Source organism: Magnolia sinica, chromosome 2 (genome assembly GCF_029962835.1).
Source record: "Magnolia sinica isolate HGM2019 chromosome 2, MsV1, whole genome shotgun sequence".
In the NCBI taxonomy this organism is placed as follows: domain Eukaryota; kingdom Viridiplantae; phylum Streptophyta; class Magnoliopsida; order Magnoliales; family Magnoliaceae; genus Magnolia; species Magnolia sinica.
Window position 1 is genome coordinate 59,864,072 of NC_080574.1, and position 18,980 is coordinate 59,883,051.

Genomic DNA, 18,980 nt, shown 5'->3' on the forward strand with positions numbered 1-18,980 from the left:
GTTTCCGCAGCTGGCTCGTCTGCAGACTCCAGCTCTCCACCGCCCCTGGATGTATAAAGGAGAGGTGAGCGGGACCAGGGAAGGGCATCCACGGCTGGGACGTCAAGAGCAAGGCAAGAGAGAGAGAGAAGAGTTTTGAATAGGAAGGAAGGAGCCGTGGAGCACGTGGGCAGAGGCAGCCGTGAGTGCTCGGTTTTGGGGCGCTCTGCTGGACGTGGCTGAAGACAGGAAGCAGCGTGGAGACTCTTTTGAAGGACAAGGCTGGACGTGGCTGGAACAGGAGGCTGAAAACGAAAGATGAGAGGGAAAAGATAATCAGGTTTTCTTATTTTCTTTTATTTTATCATTTTCTTTTTCTTTTTATTTGCCTCGAGTTCAAGCCATTCATGTCTGGCTATACCTCTTAGCTAGGGCTAAGAGGTGAAGCCTGTAACGAGATGGGAGATTTTACTGTATGCCTTTAATTCATAAACTAAATGTGATTCTAGTTGATTAGTTAAGGAATATTTTTCTTAGTCTTTAATGGTCTGCTGTGACTGAAATTACAATGGGTTTGCAATGGCTTTGAATATTTCTTTTCCCTTTTTATGTTTATGAAGTCAGGAAGCCCTGTTGTTCATCATTGTTCCATGGGCATGGTAGGATGACAGTACCCTTCCTGATCTTCATACATTGTTGATTAGTTGGTAATTAGTTTAATCCTGTTGTTTGCTTTGTCTCCTGGGCATGGTTAGATGATGGAATCCAATCTAATTCATATACTTTTCATCTCTTAAAAACCAGATCAAGTAAGTTCAGTTTGAATTCCATAATCCTTGATGCAGGCATAAGATCTCCCTGATCTCTACAAGTGGATCCTCTGAATCCTTAGTTTCCTTCCTCTGAATTCCTTAAAGTTTTAGATAGTTATTCCACAATTATTTCTTAAATTCTATTTGGTTTAGATCACATCTTAGTCTAGTTCTAGTTCTACTTGGTTCCAGATAACGTACAGGTATCAGTCCCTGTGGATTCGACCTCGGTCTTACCGAGTTTATTACTACATCACAACCCTGCACTTGGGGTGTGAACAAGTTTTTGGCGCCGTGACGGTTACGATTCTCTGAAATTAATTGGTTTTAGGATTAGTTTAAGATTAGGATTTTACTAACCTTAGTTTTTTATTTATTTTTATTTGAGTTCAAAACTAACTTGTTTCCTGTTTTATAGGATCTTGACATAAGTTTCTCAATTGGTAATTCCTTCCTAATCTCTCTACTTTTTCTTATTTTTAGAATTAGGGTTTAAAATTTTAGAAATTTTTTTAAATTCTAGTGCCCTCCCTTCTGTAGGAAATAGTTTATTTTTAGAAATTAGGTTATTTCTTTCCCTTTTTAGAAATTAACTTTCTATTTTTATTTTAGTAACTCTCTAATTCTAGCTCTCTTAGAATCTAATTTGTTTCCTAATTTATTTTTAGAATTTTTGTTTAGAAACTAACCTTCCTATTTTGTAGGCCTTTAAGATAGAAATTTCTAATTCGGTAAGCTCCTTCCCTACTTTCTATTTTTCAGTTCTCTTTTAATAATTTACTTTCTAGTTTAGGACTTTCCTAAATTATTTTAGAAGTTTCCACCTTTTTTTTTTTTTTAGAAATCAGTTTACTGTTATCTTTCTTTTAAAGGATTGTTTTTTCTCCTTTTAGAATCTAACTTATCTTTGTTTTATTTCGCAGGTCTTTAACTTAGGGGCTTCAATTTGGTAATTTCTTTCCAACTCTCTCTCTCTCTCTCCTTCTTTCTAGATTTTCTTTTCGTTCGAATTTAATTGAGGGTTGCGAGTGTTTCATGCCCAAGTGGGCCCGTGACAACACTCGACGTCTCTTGACTGAAGGAGGATTGGTTGAGGGGTTGACTATCCATCGCAGGACTAGACACCACTCGAAATCCCCTGAGTTAAGTGAAGTTATGGCTGAAGACCAACCTCCTCTACTTCCACCCAGGGTGGAGGATACCCAAGATGAGAATGAGGTGCAACAGACACCCCCGCCTCGTACTTTACGAGATTATCTACAACCGGCGGGAGTGAGTACGCCCTCATGCATGATTTTCCCTGAAAACACAGGACAAATGGACATCAAGCCAGGAGTTATCCAACTCCTTCCCAAATTCCATGGACTTGAATCAGAGAGTCCATATTTACATTTGAAAGAGTTCGATGAGATTATAGCTACATTATGTTTTCCTAATGTATCTGAGGATACAATTAGGCTGAAACTCTTTCCTTTTTCCTTAAAAGAGAAAGCTAAGACGTGGTTACATTCACTGCGTCCTAGATCCATTGGCACATGGAACGACATGCAGAGGGAATTCATAAAAAAATTCTTCCCACATCATAAAACGATTACCCTCAGAAAAGAAATCATGAACTTTGCCCAAAAGGAAGATGAAACATTCTTCCAATGTTGGGAAAGGTTCAAAGATTTGGTCAGTTCATGCCCACAACACGGATTTGAAACGTGGTGCATTACAAATTTTTTCTACGATGGACTGACATCGTCCATGCGCCAAATGGTCGAGACAATGTGTAATGGAGAGTTCATTAATAAAGATGTTGACGAGGTATGGGACTACCTCGACAGTTTGGCTGAAGAAACACAATCTTGGGACTATTACCCAAAGTCGAACACCATGTCTAGGCCGACTCAATTAAAGGAGAAAGGTGGATTATATCTCTTGAAAGAAGAGGATGATCTCAAGTGTAAAGTGACTACGCTCATAAGGAAAGTTGAGGCCATGGAAGGAAAGAAGGATAAGGTCAATGAAATTGTTTGCGGCATCTGTGATTGCAACATTCACACAACTGAAAACTGTCCTACAATACCTGCCTTTCGAGGAGTGTTGAATAAACAAGCCAATGCCGTAAATAACTATCAAAGACCTTTTACTGGACCTAACTCCAATAAATACAACTCTGGCTGGAAAAATCATCCAAACTTTAGTTGGAGGAATGGACAAACGGCTACTCCTCCAGGTTTCTTCAATCAAAATCCAAATCAAGTGAAACCTTAAGAGGAACCGGTTCAAAATCCCATACAAGAGCTGGCTCAGGCAATGCGGGGAATTACAGATTTTATGCAAAAGATAGATTCTCGTATGACGGTTATAGAAAAGGGGATGCTTCCTGCACAACCTCTCCCCAATCCTAAACCGTAGTACGAGATTAATGATCCCAGCTCTTCAAATCAGATGGGGCATGCTAAATCCATCACCACTCTTAGGAGTGGGAAGATCATTGATAAAACTCTTCCGGTTAGACCCGAAAAACCTCAAGAACCAGAAGAGGACAACAATGATGGAGCTAGTGATGCCCCACAAAAATTAGAACCGAAACTTCTAGAGAAGCCAGTTGCTCCGTTCCCCCAACGGTTGGTTTCACCAAAACCTCTTTCTAACTCCTAGGATATCCTAGAGGTGTTGAAACAAGTGAAAGTCAACATTCCTCTACTTGATGTCGTGAAACAGATTCCTTCATATGCCAAATTTCTGAAAGACTTATGCACGACCAAAAGACGGAAAATTATTCAAAAGAAAATCTTCTTGACTGAGAAAGTGAGTGCCATCCTGAAGCAAGACGTGCCGCAGAAATTCAAGGATCCCGGTAGCCCAACCATATCATGTGTAATCGGGAACCATCGAATTGATCACGCACTTCTTGACTTAGGAGCGAGTGTCAATCTGATTCCCTACTCGGTATACAAGCAGTTAGGTTTGGGTGAATTACAACCCACCCTAACCATACTACAACTTGCTGATCGCTCTATTCGTGTACCAAGAGGGATAATTGAGGATGTGTTAGTCCAGGTCGATAGATTTTACTACCCTGTAGATTTTATCATCCTGGACACCGAACCCATCAATAACATGAGCACTCAGATTCCCGTCATTCTTGGTCGCCCATTCCTTGCCACGTCAAATGCAATTATCAATTGCAGGAATGGTGTCATGACTATGTCTTTTGGAAATTTGACATTGGAGTCAAACATTTTTTTCAATAACGGCAACAACTCAGAGGATGATGACGATTTCCATGACATTAACATGATTGACTCTTTCGTGGAAGATACGACACCGCTGACCTTATCCTCCGACCATCTGGAGACGTGCTTGGCCCACTCCCATGATTTTGATGATGACATGATTAGGGAGACGTGTGTCTTACTTAATACTGCACCGGTACTTGAAGTTAATCGGTGGAGGCCACAATTTGAAGAATTGCCACAAACCGATGTAGTGCCTCTACCGTCTAACTCAAGCCACCGAAACTTGACCTAAAACCTTTGCCCTCTGATTTGAAATATGCCTATTTAGGTCAAGATGAGACATACCCGGTGGTGATCTCTGCCCACCTGGAGAAAGAACAGGAGAGTATGCTCATATCTACTCTCATTGAGCATAAAGGAGCCCTGGGATGGACGATAGCGGGCCTCAAGGGAATTGATCCCTCGATTTGTACTCACCGCATATATCTTGAGGATAATGCAAAAACCGCTCGGCAACCACAACGTAGACTAAATCCAAACATGAAGGAAGTGGTTAAGGCGGAGGTTCTTAAACTATTGGACGTGGGTATTATATACCCTATATCTGATAGTCAATGGGTGAGTCCAACTCAAGTGGTCCCTAAGAAGTCCGGAATCACCATCGTAGCCAATGCTAATAATGAACTCGTGACAACTAGAGTCACTACTAGTTGGAGAATGTGCATTGACTACAGGAAGTTGAATACCGTCACGAGGAAAGACCACTTTCCTTTACCATTCATTGATTAAATCCTGGAAAGGTTAGCTGGTCATTCCTATTACAGTTTCCTTGACGGGTATTCGGGCTACAACTAGATAGAGATAGCCCCTGAAGACCAGGAAAAGACCACATTTACATGTCCCTACGGCACCTTTGCCTATCGAAGGATGCCATTCGGGCTATGTAATGCCCCTGCCACCTTTCAGCGATGTATGCTTAGTATCTTTTCTGATATGGTGGGGCAATATCTAGAGGTCTTCATGGACGATTTCTCTGTTTACGGTCCATCTTTCACTAAGTGCTTGGAAAGTCTTAAATGTGTGCTGAAAAGATGTGAAGAGAAGAACTTGGTACTTAATTGGGATAAGTGTCATTTCATGGTTCAGAAGGGAATTGTCCTTGGGCATATCATCTCGTCCAAGGGAATCGAGGTAGATAAGGCAAAAATAGATCTTATCTCTAACCTACCTTCACCCAAGAACATCAGAGATGTGCGATCCTTCTTAGGACACGCAGGATTTTACAGGCGATTCATAAAGGACTTTAATCTCCTCTCTCGTCCTTTATGCACTCTTCTTCAAAAGGATGCTCCGTACGAGTGGACTGAGCAATGCCAGGAAGCTTTCACCAAGCTTAAGGGCACATTAACCACTGCACCTATCATGCAGCCACCCGACTGGAGCCTTCCTTTTGAGCTTATGTGCGACGCTTCTGATTATGCTCTTGGGGCGGTCCTAGGCCAGAGAAAAGATAAGAGGCCCTACGTCATTCATTACGCAAGTAGAACTTTAAATTCTGCCCAGGTGAACTACTCGACTACGGAAAAGGAACTCTTAGCTGTAGTATTCGCCTTGGACAAATTTAGGTCCTACTTGATCGGATCCAAGATCATTATCTACATAGATCATGCGGCACTTAAGTATCTTCTTTCGAAGAATGATTCTAAGCCCCGTTTGATACGATGGATCCTTCTACTCCAAGAATTTGATTTGGAAATTAAAGATAAAAAGGGAGCAGAGAACGTAGTGGCCGATCACCTTTCTCGCCTTAATACCTCTGAGTCCCTTAAGACGACTCATATCAATGACATGTTCCCTGATGAACAACTGTTCAAAGTCTCCCATTCACCTTGGTTTGCTGATATTGCTAATTATCTTGCTACAGGTGCTATACCGACACAGTGGACTGCGCAAGATAAGAAGAAATTTTTCACCGAGGTGCGTAACTTTTTCTGGGATGATTCTTATTTATTTAAATATTACCCAGACCAAATCCTAAGGAGATGTGTACCAGACGATGAGCATCAGAGCGTCATCTCCTTCTGTCACTCACAGGCCTGTGGTGGTCACTTTTCTGCTAAAAAGACCATGGCCAAGATTCTGCAGTGTGGCTTTTACTGGCCCACTATGTTTAGGGACACTCATGAGTTTTGCAAAGCTTGTGAGTGTTGTCAGAAATTGGGAGCATTGTCCCGTCGAAATATGATGCCTTTGAATCTCATCCTTATCATTGAAGCATTTGATTGCTGGGGCATCGATTTCATGGGACCATTCCCCCAATCATTTGGAAATCTGTATATTTTGCTCGCCGTGGATTATGTCACTAAATGAGTCGAAGCGATTCCGTGTCGAAAGAATGACCATCGCACGGTCATTAAATTCCTAAAAGAAAACATCCTTTCTCGATTCGGAACGCCTCGAGCCATCATTAGTGATGGGGGCTCACACTTTTGGAATAGACCATTCGAGAGCTTAATGAAGAAATACGGTATCTCTCATAAGGTGAGCACCCCGTACCACCCACAGACAAGTGGACAAGCTGAGATTTCTAATAGGGAAATTAAACACATTTTGGAGAAAATGGTTAACCCTGATCGTAAGGATTGGTCAATCCGATTGACCGATGCCTTATGGGCATACCGTACTACCTTTAAAACCCCTATTGGAATGTCTCCCTTTAGACTTGTCTATGGGAAAGCTTGTCACTTTCCTGTGGAGCTGGAACATAAAGCGTACTGGGCGATCAAAAATCTTAATTTCAATCTGGATAATGCTGGCTTGCTACGCAAACTTCAATTGAATGAACTTGAAGAAATCCGGAATGATGCGTACGATAATTCGAGAATTTACAAGGACAAGATGAAAGCATTTCATGACCAACACATTTTGCGAAAATCATTCACGCCTGGTCAGAAGGTCCTTTTGTATAATTCTCGATTACATCTCTTTCCGGGTAAGCTTCGATCTTGTTGGACCGGCTCTTATATTGTAGTCACTATTTTTCCGTATGGGGCCGTTGAGATAAGAGATCCCGACAATGGCAAGGAGTTTAAAGTCAATGGACATCGATTGAAACAATTTGTCGAGAAATTTGATTCAGAGGACATGTCCATGCCTCTGACTGATCCTGTTTACCAGAATTGATCTCCTAGTCTGATGGAGGTATAGGTAGGTTTCCTGTTTTCTTAGGATTAGGGTAGTTGCTTTATTTGTCTAGCTAAAGACGGTAAACTTAGCGCTCCTGGGAGGCAACCCAGCTCGTCATTTCATTTTGTTTTTATCATTAATTAGTTCAATGTTTGTGGGTAACATTACTGCAAACCCTCACGAGACTACAACTCGTCCACTAGGGACAACCTAGGGGTTTAAAGGCTTGTTGCATACGCTAAATGCAATCGAGAGCACCTACGAAAGTGGTATAGGTAGGATTTTATTTTTGTTATTTTTGTTGCTTTCTCTCTTGTGCTGACCCGCTCTTACGTAGATATCTTTGGAAAGCCTCTTGATTCTTTCATCCAGGTATTATCTTTCCATCACTTCTCATTTACTTATTTTGTCCCATGTGCATCGCATGCTTATTTCTTTTACATTGAGGACAATGTAGATTTTAGGTTGGGGGTGGGAGATTAGGTCTCTTAATCTGTATTTTCTTGGTCTTGAGCAAAAGTTGTGAAAATTTTTAATTTCTCAAGATTTCTGATGAATACGAAGTGATTTTGACGGCCATCTAGGGCACTTAGAATTTCAAGATGCGTGATGTTGGTACTTTATGACTCTTGGATTCAGTTATCTATTAAATTTCACAGCTAAGTTTGAATTGTTAATTCAGAATTAGAAGATTGTACACTTTGATTGAGTTATGATCTCACATGTCACACCTCGTTTACACATTAAGGTTTCATTCGATATTGAAGGATTAATTTGGTGATCACTAAGCTTGAAAGGAACCAACTTGGAAAATTGAATGGATTGGGCGAACAGTCTTTATCATAGGTTTGCTCCCTATAGGTGAAGATTTGATTCCCCAAGGTTGATATTCATAAACTTTTTGGCGATCGGTCTTCACCATAGGTTTGCTCCCTGTAGGTGAAGATTTGATTCCCCTTTTTGGCGTTACTTTTAATGAAAAAATCAAAAGCTGGAGGAATAAAAAGATGATTTGTGAGGAAAGTTTTGGTTATCATGAATTATCATATTGGTTACCAATGATACCCTGAAATAGAGAAGTGAATTTTAATAATGTTAAGCTGAGATTACACGATACATCCATGGAACTCAATATCTAGAATCGTTCTGATTAATGGATTAACACTTGAGCTTGATTATGAAGTTTACCGTAAGCTTGATTTCAGGAGAAAGTAATGCCAACATTCATGAATCTTAGAATTCGAGTATCTGAATTGTTTTTCATAAATCTCTTGAGTTTGTAGAAATTGTCCTGTATTTCTCAACTTATTTTTCGCATCCCTTGCTCGGGACTAGCAAGATGCTGGTTGGGGGTTGTGTTGAGGGTCAAATATTGCATACCAGACCCAGTTACTGCCTAGATTTACGAACATAGTACGATTTAACAGCCTAATTTAATCATGTTTGTGATGCAGGGCGTATTCACGAGCCTGGACTGGGAAAGGGTACTAAAAGCATGGATTTAACGGTCTGAAAGCACCAGGAGCATGGGACGGACCCGAAGAGACCAAGATCGACAGATTTGCATGCCAGGGATCCAAGAAAATTGAGAAATTGAAGCTCAAGTGGCCTGAAAAGTGTCCAGAATGCAAGATCATAGGGTTCCCACCATCTAATCAGTTCAAAACTCCATACGTGGCCTGAGGACCAAAAAATAACCGTACACGTCAAATTTTAGCCATTGGATCCCTCTGCAGGTGGTCCAACACTCAGAGCAGCCCATAAACCATTGATTTTGGGCCCACTTGAGATCTGGATATGCCTAAAAACTGGTCTCAACCCATTATCTGAGGAGACAAAACGGATGGATGGATTGGATTGTGTATAAGACATCAGGGTGGGGCCCATTTTACACGGCCCGTGCACACAGCAGGCGTACGCCCGCTGTGCACTGGACCGAAGTCCCCCGGTCAGCGACGGAGACTCGTCTCCCTCTCCTTCTCGAGCACGGATGAACAACGGACGGACAACGTTCGTCCATTTTTCAGCAGTGGGGCCCATTCAGCATCCAAATCATCCATCTGAACCGTCCACCAAGTCCAGAGGGAGGGTGTGACCCACACCTAGGTGGAGGAATGCCAAAAGACACCGGAGATCGGTTTTCCAGCCGTTAAACGCAGGACTGACGGTAGTGTGAAGAACTCTGTGGGGCACATCAGATCCGATCTAAAACGGACCATGTCCGACCGGTTTTTCGAGGTGAATCAAATGAGCCGAGTGGATTTCCATAAAGGGCACCGACAAAAGGCCCACCGACTTTCACAGCGACGTGTGCGCGAGCTCTGTTCCGCAGCAGAGGTTGCGGTCGATTCAGGTGGGCCACCATCGCTGATCATATTGATGATCTGGATCGTCCATGATGTCCGGAGGTGGGACGAGACCCTCGCCAAGGTCGCCGTTTGGCCCTACGTGCATGATTGCATGTGCAAACAAAACAACAACCTTGTTGTTTTCTCGGCTGCGAAACGTCTCTGCTGTGCGTAAAGGGAGTTTCCGCAGCTGGCTCGTCTGCAGACTCCAGCTCTCCACCGCCCCTGGATGTATAAAGGAGAGGTGAGCGGGACCAGGGAAGGGCATCCACGGCTGGGACGTCAAGAGCAAGGCAAGAGAGAAAGAGAAGAGTTTTGAATAGGAAGGAAGGAGCCGTGGAGCACGTGGGCAGAGGCAGCCGTGAGTGCTCGGTTTTGGGGCGCTCTGCTGGACGTGGCTGAAGACAGGGAGCAGCGTGGAGACTCTTTTGAAGGACAAGGCTGGACGTGGCTGGAATAGGGGGCTGAAAACGAAAGATGAGAGGGAAAAGATAATCAGTTTTTCTTATTTTCTTTTATTTTGTCGTTTTCTTTTTCTTTTTATTTGCCTTGAGTTCAAGCCATTCATGTCTGGCTAAACCTCTTAGCTAGGGCTAAGAGGTGAAGCCTATAGCGAGATGGGAGATTTTACTGTATGCCTTTAATTCATAAACTGAATGTGATTCTAGTTGATTAGTCAAGGAATATTTTTCTTAGTCTTTAATGGTCTGTTGTGACTGAAATTACAATGGGTTTGCAATGGCTTTGAATATTTCTTTTCCCTTTTTATGTTTATGAAGTCAGGAAGCCCTGTTGTTCATCATTGTTCCATGGGCATGGTAGGATGACAGTACCCTTCCTGATCTTCATACATTGTTGATTAGTTGGTAATTAGTTTAATCCTGTTGTTTGCTTTGTCTCCTGGGCATGGTTAGATGATGGAATCCATTCTAATTCATATACTTTTCATCTCTTAAAAACCAGATCAAGTAAGTTCAGTTTGAATTCCATAATCCTTGATGCAGGCATAAGATCTCCCTGATCTCTACAAGTGGATCCTCTGAATCCCTAGTTTCCTTCCTCTGAATTCCTTAAAGTTTTAGATAGTTATTCCACAATTATTTCTTAAATTCTATTTGGTTTAGATCACATCTTAGTCTAGTTCTAGTTCTACTTGGTTCCAGATAACGTACAGGTATCAGTCCCTGTGGATTCGACCTCGGTCTTACCGAGTTTATTACTACATCACAACCCTGCACTTGGGGTGTGAACAATCTGCATTCCATACTCCGATATTGTATGACTTATGGATTTGTTAGTATTTTCACTTACTCTGATATTTATGTTTTTGAAACTTATCTTGCGCACACACTTGCACCACCATCTAAGCTTTCTATAAGCTTATGCATGATTGTTGTGTGCAAGTGACATTAGGTCGTAGTAGCATTGAGGCAGGAGCTTATGGCAGATCACTTTGGAGATTTTGTTATTTGTGTATTTTCCTTTGAGCATTATACTCGAATGGTTATATTAGTAGATATGTGGTGTTGATGTTGTCATTTATGACTTGGTTATGCTTGTGGTTATGCTCCTTTACACAAAAAAATTCATACTGAAAGTGCTCCTTGTAGGATCCTAGGATCAAAAATTGGTGTATGGGTATTGGAAGCCGAGAATGGGGTACTATAGAGGCTGTCAACACTAGATTTGGTGATCGAGAATTCTGTGAGCCCGGTTTACGAGTTTGGGACGTGACATTTATGACACTTGTATTATGAATGGACTGACTGTTTGAAAGGTCCATTCTCTTATTAGGAATGGGTTAACTGTTAGAAAGACCTATTTCCGTGCATGAATGAGCCAACTATTTGAAAGGCCCATTCTTGCTTAAGTGAGGTGACTATTTGAAAGGCCCACTATCTTAGTTGAGCGGGTCGACTATTTGAAAGACCTGTTCCATTGCAAGTTGAATGAGTCAACTGTTTGAAAGATCCATTCTCTTGTTTGAATAGACTGATTGTTTGAAAGGTCCATTCTCCTATTAGGGATGAGTTGACTATTTGAAAGGCCCATTCACATGCATGAATGAGTTAACTGTTTGAAAGGCCCATTCATGCTTAAGTGAGCCAACTGTTTGAAAGGCCCACTATCTTACTTGAGCAGGTTGATTATTTGAAAGACTTGTTCTTTTGCAAGTTGAATGAGTCGACTGTTTGAAAGACCCATTCTCTTTCTTGATGGACCGACTATTTAAAATGTCCATCATTTTACTAGAAATGAATCGACTATTTGAAAGGTTCATTCATTTGCCCAACTGGATGTGCATCCCCAGTTGATGTGCATTCACGCATCTGTGCACTTAAACAAGATCACATCATGGATTGTTTTATATGTCTTATTGTTTAAAACTATGCTTGATTAATCTGATGGTGTGCAATCTTGAGGAGAATTCACACTGAGCTGATTACTCATTCTTCAAATATATAACCATACAGGTAGTGCAGGTGATTTAAATGATAATCACGTTCAGGTTGATGAGGAGCAGGGTATAAAGTCTGCTCAAGAGTTGCTACGTGATCTTGTAGTTTAAGACCAGTTGCAATTTATCTTGTTCTATGTATTAAATTATATCTTTTTTTTTTATAATTGTGATTAATGAGACATTGGTTTGTATAAGCCTTTGGGCAGCCACTGGAATAATTGGACTTATGTATTTGGATTACCTTTTATGCTTGACTTGTTCTATCTTGCTAAACTGCTAACTCTGATAAAAGATAAAAAAACACATGAATTTTAGCTATCTTTAAAGGTTAACACTCAATTTTTGAAAAATGAGTTGTATACTCGGTTTCAAAAATCGAGGCGTTACACATTGGGTCTCAGAGAGGTCAGTGAAGAGGTTTTCAAGTACAACCTCCATGGATCGTAACGTCTCTTTGTTAAAGCGATGTTGATGAATCCAGTGTAGTCGATTCTTCCAAGCTACATTATAGCGAGTTGAAAGAGCTACGGACTCAGTACAGAGGGCCAAGAGTTCCATTAATGGGGCAGTACATCGTTCGAGCTCAGAGTCAGCCCTAGAGTACACCTCCCAGCTGCTGGAGTTTCGAGATGATCTTAAGGACCTCTTGAAGAGGTTCATCGGTCACATCCTTGAGGATGGAATATGGATCATGGAGGAGAGAGGAATGGGAAAAGGAGTTGATCCCTTCTCTGAAAATTTCCTTCAGAACTTTTAAGGATTAGGCGAAGAAGGAAAAAGAAGTCATGATGTCAAGGTTTGCTACTGAGGGTTCCTATTCGTGGCGTTCTGTAAATATGAAATGGGAGTGTTTTTTTATAAAAGGCAAGAGGAGTGATTAATACATGTAGTGGATAGGGTTTGATAGTTGGGAAGCAGAAGTAGACAACTAGGTTAGTGATTTGTTTCCGAGAATATGGGGGAACACAAGGGAATAAATGAAGACTCCTTGAGGAACGTTGCATATTTACTTTACTGAGTCAGCATATGATAAAGCATATGTAAGTGGAAAAATAGTAAGTGTTGAACGGCCGACTAGTGATAAAGAAACTCAGTTAACTAAGGGAATATTGTTTAAACCTTCTGAACATCTCTAGCTGTGACCAATGGTCAAAGTTTTAATACCTGAAAGAAACACATCCCATATTGTGCTAGAATATTGATTTTATTTATAAAGAGGGAGGATTTATTTAATAACGTTGTAGATCATTAATCGGATTGCATACGCAGGAAAGAGAAATGGAAAAGTAAAACTTAAAGCAACCGAGTGACTCAAATCTTTATTCCCTCGAATTCCTCAATGAGAGCCTGCGTTTCGGTCTCATTCTTCTCTTACGTTAATGCCCAATTTTCTCCCTTCTTGTTGATGATCGACAAGAGGTGAAGCAGCTGGTCAACGTGAATATTACTTGAAGAAACCTTGTTACCGGCTGCTCTCTTCGTGTCGGGGCTTATTTTCGATCGTACCTAGTAGATAGAAATCTGTTCATCTAGAAATGAGAGATGTTCTTAGATGACCACGTTTTGTTCCTTGAGTAATTCCATTAATCCAATACAGTAAGCTTGTAATGCATGGAGCATGGTGTGATTGAATTGGTGCGTTTGAACCCAGCGCAATCGATCATGCCAAGCAATTCATGAGTCTTACTCATTTTTATAGTCTTCCTTGGCCGATGCTTGCTGGTAGAGGTATTTAGAGACCACTTAAGTTTCAAACGTAAGCTCGAGATAACGACATCCCATAGAATACAGACGCTTCAGCTTTTAGAGGAGTTCCCTGAGCACAACCTCTTATTCAGCCATTATCAAAGCCTCTTTGACAAAATAGTTCACATCAAAGAGTAACGATGATTGAAAAAACTCCATTAAACCCCACTCAAAGATCTCTTTTAAATAACTCTCAGCGTCGGCAACGGAAGTAGAAGAGTTGGAAGCCATGGGAGCAAGACATAGGTATAAAGACAAGATTTTTTTATATTCGAATGAAGTTTGAATCAGTTTAAATAGGTGATTTTGGCACCCACGATTCAGAGCGATTATAATAAGGAAGTCGCTGCATGTTCCGAGCAATAAGTGATGTATAGTGATTGAGGATTTAAATTTGGAGTAAGCCCATAATGTTTCAGGTTTTAAGGGCCAGCTTAGCAGTCAGTTACAAGCACAAAAGGGCAAAAAAAAACTAAGGTGTGAAAAAAATAAAACAAGCTCGATTGTCGGTTGTATTGATAAGTGACGGTCGATACAAAGTTGCAATTCAACAAATGAGATGGGTTCAAGTGACATGATTATCGTCTCCAATTGGCCCTTCACTAGCTGTAAAGTGGCCTCCTGCTTAATCACCGATCACTAGAGTTGACCGATGGTGGTTATTTGAGTCTTAACCAACGCTTACAATCGTTTGACCGTCTCCTTGCGGCAGAAGTGTTCTTCATGCGTCTCCACATAGTCCCTTTTTAGCGTCATCTGCTCTACTTCCAAACATTTAATTCTAGCCTCCATGTCCTCGAGCTTTGTTCTAGAGGTCTTCAGTCCAATAGTCTCAGTCATAAGGTCCTTGATGATATCCTTGGCAAAAGTCATTTGGGACTCAATTGTACAATATTCCTCTTCGATTTGGTTGACAATAGCATGTACATGGTTGTGTGCTTTGATAATCCCCAAAAATTTTTGAAGTATTGATAGTTTGTTTATCAGGCTAGGATCTGACCAAGAGCAAACACAATATAACTCGACCAACCATTCGAATTTATTGACGATCTCAGCTAAGAGAGATCTAGATGACCCCATTTGTAAGAGGACTCGAAGTTCTACTTTAATGCTTGGCAGATTTCTATAGAGAATGCGACTCGGCCACAACAATATCCTCAGCAAGGGCCCTCTTGAACGAAGAAATGATATCATCGATAAGAGGTTCATCTTCATCAGCAGCGGCAAGAGTCGAAGCATCGCTCACCATTGCTAGTATAGGAATGGATGACAAATGCAAGTAGGGCTTTGGGATGTCGATCACCATGGTTTCCTCAGTCATGTTGTTGGTCCCTTCATAGGTTGGAGACTCTTCAACTGTTAAAAGGAACTTGTTTGTCGAGTAAAGGAACCAGTGGCTAGGAAGATAATTTCTCACTCGAATGGCAGATGGCGGGGGGGTGCTTCTTCTTCTGTTGCTTCCTATTCTCTCTTATCGACTACAATAGGAGGTGTCGGAGGTATGTCAATCATATATTCGGACACTAAAGGAAGAGTTGTGACTTCAGAAGGGCTATGAGATGGAATGGTCTCAACACTGACCATATTCTCAGAATCCACAGTCTAGATGTCGACAATCTCAGGGGCATCGATTGGTCACTGGTGGGCGCTTTGTAATGGTTGCACCATGATGATCTATTTGTCAGTGGCCGATAACTACCGAGTAACTGCAAGGAAAAGGCATAGTTAATTATCATGAAAATTGAGAAAATCTATGATAGCTATGTATATAGGTAAGTAATTTCCACCTAAGTCAGAATGGGCGATGTAAGTGATGGATCATGTGTCCACAACCCGAGGAATTTTTTTAACCATTATCAACACCCCCTCGAACTAAAGAATGGTGGTAGATTGGGATGATAAGGAGTAAGATATTTTTCAACGAAAGGAAGATCGAAATTATTTAATCTCTCCCTATCCTTCCATCATTTGTTCCAGCATTTGTAATAATCATCCTGTTAGTAATGTTTCAAGCCTTCCTCAATTTCTTTTGAGTAATTGGTGATGGAGAGACTTGGCCAATACTTAGTTTTGAAGTATTTTTCAAAGAAAGATATGGCCTTGGCTGAGGAAGTACCGGGTGTTCGTTGCGGCTTTGATGGAACTAGCAATGGTCGATATAGAATTGTTACCTGAGGAGGTGGGTTGACACGCTGAAGAACTAATACTGGAGGCTTTAGAGGTGGACCAAGATGAGCTCCTATGTCAAGAATCCTCTTTGTAGCTAGTGAAGATTTGCAGATCGGTGGAGGTGTTGCAGCAGAAGGAATCCTTGCCATAGCTGTTTGGCATTTGGGTGGAGTAGCTACTACCTCAATCAACGAAGTTTGAGGGGGAGATTGCGTAACCAATCTTGTCTTCGGCTTATTTTTTTCTGACTCAGTGTACTGGCTAATGAGAGTTCTACCCTCTTCTTTCCTTTAGGCTCAAACTTTGCAGAAAGTTGAGCTATGATCTCTTTTGGAGATTTATTCTGCAATCACTGGTAATGTCTTTCCCACCAAACAACAAACATATTCATTACCTGTGGTTGATTGGGATAAAAGGGAATATTAAGAGCCAGGATGGCCTCTTGAAAAGAAGAATGGACAGATTGATAGAGGAAGAATTTATCGGCAACTAGCCGATTAAAAGGGGGCTAGTTGCAAGTCTTTTGGGTAAACAGATAAGGGATACACTAAACCAAACTGAATTGCTGAGCAAGCAAATTCGGGTAATACTGTTAGATTCCAGCCTTGACATTCTTGGGCGATGAGGTAGCTTTCCTAAGCCATATGCATTTGGAATGCCCCATGATCGTTCTCCTACTCATATCGATAGGTAACCAACTAGGTCCATACTCTCCTTCATGAAATGGAATAAATGAACAATTTCGTCTACTCTTACTCGAAGAGAAAAACAATATATCCATATACATCGAAAAGGATTTAACTTCTTGAGGAGAGTTGATGATGCACTCACTATAAGAAGTATAGACTGCTTCAGAATGGATGGAGTGATGTGCAAGGGAAGTGCGGAAGTATTCATAGATCAACATCTAGAGAAGCCAAATTGGTCCTCCTCCTGGATACAGACCCTTAGTGGTGACTTCACAGATTCATCTGTAGAAGTGGTTAAGTACATAAGGCACCAAGGCAGGTTTCTGACCTTAGGTAAGGGCCTCGGCCAAAGAGACATACTCGGTGATTATCTACAGGGCATTCACACAAAGCATGTGGCGACAAATCCAAAACAAAAAAAGCAGTGTGTTCTTCATAATCAACTGGTCCGCTGGTATTACGGTAGGCCTGTATAAAATGGGAATAGGCTTTGTTAGCCTTATTTGAGAAGCGCTTAGTGCTTTTCTGCGCAAAACTAGTATAAATGGCTTCACCAAAGGGAAGAAGTTGGGTTAGAGCTGTAATATAAAAAATAGTTGGACTCATGAGGCCGTAATTGAAAAAAAATGTGTTGGTCGATGGGCTCCAAAAGGTTGAAGCTACAAGGAGAAGAGCTAGATCTAATGGATAATAAAAAACAGAGAGCTTGATACACTTGTAGATGCCCGATGCTCTCCATGATGCCTTATGTTGGGATGAGACATGCAAACCAAGTATCCCATTCTGAGAGGGGTTTCAACCATGATCGAGGATTCCTAAAGGCATTGACAGGACCGGGGACAAGATCAGTTTGGATCAGCAAGGTCTCACTAAGGCAAAGAGAAAATAGAGAATCCATCATACTAAGTTCCTCAACTTTTGTTGATGGAGTGAACGTCAGGCCTAAGCAGTAGTAATCACCGATTAGTGATTGAAAGACTATCTTGTTGATGTACTTGTCAACAAGTGCATCCATCATTGTAACTAGATTATTTTACTGGAACAATGGGGTGAAAGATGAAAAGGCATTCATTGCTCAAGAGAAAGTTGGAATTCAGATTAGTTTAGAAAAGAGAGTAAGGAAAGAAAGCATAGAACGAAAGAGAATTCAAAATGACGCTTATATTGGCCAAGAGAAGAAACATTTATTAAGGCATCATTGCAATTTTGTAGGAAACGATGTAAGAACATGTGTCAACATAGGGTTTGATCCTTACTTCTATAAAGTACAACCCTCGCTGACATGTTACGCTAAATCAGCCGAAGACGGTTATCGACTCGATGCCACGTGTAGGCAATAAATGCCACATTAATGAGGGGTCATATGTCTCTTTCACCTTTTTCTAAAGGTGAGTCGACATGGGGGGGGGGGGGGGGTAATGTTCATCCCCATTATCGTCATTCCTCTTAAGAGCCAATTAGAGTAGATTACATGTGATTTAAAAAAAAAATCCACATGGTATATTAAGAGATTTGAAAAGATTTCATAGCAAACAATAGTTGGAACGTATCAGACAATGCCATGTCAATGTCTAAGCAGCCGATGAAGAAACAATTGTGAAGAAACTATTATACGACATATGATAAATGGAGAAACAGAGGAATCCAAGTAGTGTCGAACGGTTATGGCAATCGTTAGAACGTGGGAAGAATCCAGATGGCCAGGGTAAAGATATAAATAATAGATGAATTCAGTAAGAAAAAGGTGCCTCATACCAACCCAAACAAAACAAAAAAAATCTACCTTTCAATTATTCTTTCATTTACCAGTCAATTTATATTCCATATTGTAATCCTTTACTTTTTTTAATCAAGAAAATTACATTTCTTAGTGTAATTCTTTATTTTCAGCTTGCTATTTACATTCTGTAGTGTAATCAGTAGTGTTAATCAAGTAGCTGGTAAGTTTAGCTTTAATTTGAGTCTACGCTTACACACTAGATTTAGTTCTTCACTTAGAAAGTTGTTTTGTAGTTATTCTTCATGCCTGACTATAAGAATCCTTTCTCATTTCACTTTGTCTATATTGAAAAGTTTTTTCATATGAAAGTCAAATGTACAACTCATCATCAGAGGACGAACCCCACCCTCTGAATATCGCCTAATCCTGTTTACACATTGAGTAAGTGGCTGAATAGGCAACCAATCTCATCAAATATCAGTAATAAACTATGCGTCTTCCTATCTTGGTGCTCGGGGTCATAGTTGTTCGGTTTGAATTGAAGACGTAATTTCAATTCTAACACACCCGCACATGTATAGCTAGAAACTGAATAAGCAATTCGTGAACACAAACATTACATATAATAGATACATGTCGG

General features: G+C 40.8%; 1 protein-coding gene and 1 non-coding gene across 3 annotated transcripts in view; both read right to left on the reverse strand.

The window, feature by feature from the left end:
* Positions 1-18,980, reverse strand: part of LOC131237148 (metal transporter Nramp7.2-like) — an 87,243-nt gene that overhangs the window by 63,016 nt on the left and 5,247 nt on the right. The window lies entirely within an intron of this gene.
* Positions 2,385-2,491, reverse strand: LOC131238388 (small nucleolar RNA R71). The gene has a single exon (XR_009167793.1). It is a non-coding gene; the product is annotated as a small nucleolar RNA R71 (small nucleolar RNA).